Raw genomic sequence first — 3,194 nt, 5'->3', positions numbered from 1 at the left:
CACAGTTCAAAAGCATCAATTCTTTTGCGCTCAGCTTTCTTTATAGTCCAACTCTCACATCCATACATGACTACTGCAAAAACCATAGCTTTGACTAGATGGACCCTTGTTGGCAAAGTAACGTCTCTGCTTTTTAATATGTTGTCTAGGTTGGTCATAGCTTTTCTTCCAAGGAGCAAGTGTCTTTTAATTTCATGTTGCAGTCACCATCTACATTGATTTTGGAGCCCAAGAAAATAAAGTCTGTCACTGTTTCCATTGTTTCCCCATCTATTTGCCACGTGTAAGTGATATCAAATGGTATTTGTCTTTCTCTTTCTCAACACCTTCTCTGAAAAATCTCCCCCTCATGATCTGAGGTTTCAGTTTTATAATATACAAAACGGTCTATGTATTTGAGTCTATGTCCATACTCTCTCTTCTTGTATAAAGAAATGCAGTTGACTTTGTATAAAAACCTTATACTTGTCTACCTCATTAAAATCTCTTACTGAAAGATTCTGAGTGCCTCAACTAAGACCCAATGCAGCCAATAAATGAATAAAGTAAAATAAAATCTCTTACTATTTCTAACATCGTGTCTGTTGATTGTGATTTTCTGTCAAAATGATCACACCATTCTCTAAGATTATCTTCTTAATTCTCTAATTAAAAGATTCTCTATTTTTTAGAGATCTGTATCTCTAAAAAAGATTCCTTAATGAAGATTGTCTTCAATCCTTTTCAATCTTTCTAATCCTTTTCATTCAGTTTATCTTTCTTATGTACTTAGACCCTTCAAGTCATGGTTGCTCATTTTTAATTTTTTTTTTAAACTTAAAAACACATGCAAAGTAAATAAATATGAAAACACACAAAGCCAAAAAAAAAAAACCAAACCCCACCTCTTCTATATTTTAACCCTAAGGGTGAAGCAGCTGAAAATTCAACTCAAAATTTGAAATTTAGGGTCGCTGAGTTACTCTATCAGTTAAAGTCACCATTCATGTTAGTAAAAGTTAGAACACAGAGTTGGGAAAAATCAAGGCATGCATTGGCATGGGGACACTTGAGAGGGTTCAGAGAACTCCAGAAGGAATTCATCCTACGTGCTAACAATAACAACAAATATTTGATTAAAAGATGGGCAGAGGAACTAAACAGACATTTCTTCAAAGAACATGTTTCACTGCATCTGAATCACATCAGCAAAGAAAACACTTCTTTTTTAAAGACACCAGTGATACATTTATTGGCTAAAGGAATGTATCACTCAGCTTCTCACTTGCAGACAGCCTCCAAGTTAGATTATTGGGACCTTAGAAAACATGACTGTTATAGAATATGTTCCAATTTTTATGTGTTCAGGTTCAAGCTAGTGTGTAATAATCCCTTGATGAAATTATTAAATAATGTAGGCTTCTAAGCTGGATGTAGCTGAAACAAGCTTGCTCCACAACTAACTTCTCCATCCATGGATGTCATCTGGTGGGAATGACAAAGCCCTTCTTTTGTGTTCCTGCTTCCTCTTCTCCAGTTCCTCTGTCCTGTTATTTTGTTCTCGTATAGCTGACTTCTTTTATGGGCAGGAAAGAATCTCTATGCAGGGCTTAACCCAACAAAGCATGGCAGCAGCGGCTCTGGCAGAAAATCAAGGGGAAGTTTGTAAAAGAGAACCGGCTGGATTAACCGTTCTGTGCTTTCCTCCCTGGCCGCACTTGGGCCGCACAGAGGCCAGCAATCCTGCTGACCTGCATGCCTCGGCCACTCCCGGACGATTTCCTTCTTCCTCTATCCTCAGGCTGGCTTCGCTTTAGAACCGAAAGAGGAGAGGCATATGCCCTTTAAATCTACTTGTAGTCACATTTTCTAAAACTATCGCTCCAAAGTTTAATGAATGTGGTAACATTTGTACACCTGGATTGAGCCTTTTGCTTCAGGAAGACGTTGGCCAACACATGAGTACTCAAAATATGCCGACTGAAAATTAACTTAAAAAAAAAAAACAATTCCGAAGTTTCTGAAACATGTAGTGGTATTTTTTAAGAATTCCCTTCAGAACTTTAAGCAGATTCTTAAGAAACACCAGTGGTAATAGATCTTAATCCACTAATCCTGGATTCGATCATTGCCAATAATCATTCAGAGTAAACTCTGAATGTATAATGCAGAGCTTAAGCAATGCCAAATTTTTATTTTATTTTTTAAAATAAATTTTAAATAATTTTTTGGCTGCAAGGTGAGGCATGCAGGCTCTTCTTTCCACAACAGGGAACCCATGCCCCCTGAAGTGGAAAACCACTGCGCCACCAGGGAAGTCCCCAGACTTTTATTTAAAAAATTTTTATTTTTAAGATGCAGCTATAAGTGACTAGATTTTGGTTTGTGGTGGATAAATTCACTTGTAATCTGCTCCATCAAGTTACTTTACATAGAAGCATTATCGTCATAAAGACTATTGAACATTCATGTACCATGCTCTGCTGCGGTGTGTGTTTATAAATTTTTTGAAAATTTCTTTACCTTACTGGCCCCTTTTGTCGATACTGTGTAGAAAATACAATATTTTATTATTATTTTATTATCAGTAGTAGCATTTACTTAGGAATATTGTCTTTCACCCAGTAGTGCTAATTCTAAATTAAATTATGTAAATTTCAAGTAATATGACCCTGAACATTAGAATAGTGGGATGCTAAAGATGTAAATATAAGCAAATTTTAAAATTCTTATATTTTAGTCAAATTATATAGAGAGAATCATCTTTAAATAATGTAAAAGGAAAATGTCCCAAATTACCTTTCTGATAAAGTTTATTTTTTAAAAATCTGTTCAATGCTTTTATTCTACACTTCAGTCGTGTCCGACTCCGTGTGACCCCATGGACTGTAGCCCGCCAGGCTCCTCTGTCCATGGGATTCTCCAGGCGAGAATCCTGGAGTGGGTTGCCATGTCCTTCTCCAGAGGATCTTCCCTATCCAGTGATTGAACCCTCATCTCTTACGTCTCCTGCATTGGCAGGCAGGTTCTTTGCCACTAGCTCCACCCGGGAAGCCCTTTATTCTATATAGTATTTGTCATATCTTTTTAAAAAAACAATAAAATAGGCATTATCATTAAAATCATTTAACAAGGAGAGTGCTCATTTTCATGGAGGTAAACGGTCTTGCTCAAGATCATACAGGATAAGTGTTAAAACTGGGCTAAGAACCTAG

The sequence above is a fragment of the Bison bison genome, unplaced genomic scaffold, assembly GCF_000754665.1.
Source record: "Bison bison bison isolate TAMUID 2011002044 unplaced genomic scaffold, Bison_UMD1.0 scf7180017862188, whole genome shotgun sequence".
Classification (NCBI taxonomy): Eukaryota; Metazoa; Chordata; class Mammalia; order Artiodactyla; family Bovidae; genus Bison; species Bison bison.
This window is presented reverse-complemented; position numbering follows the sequence as displayed.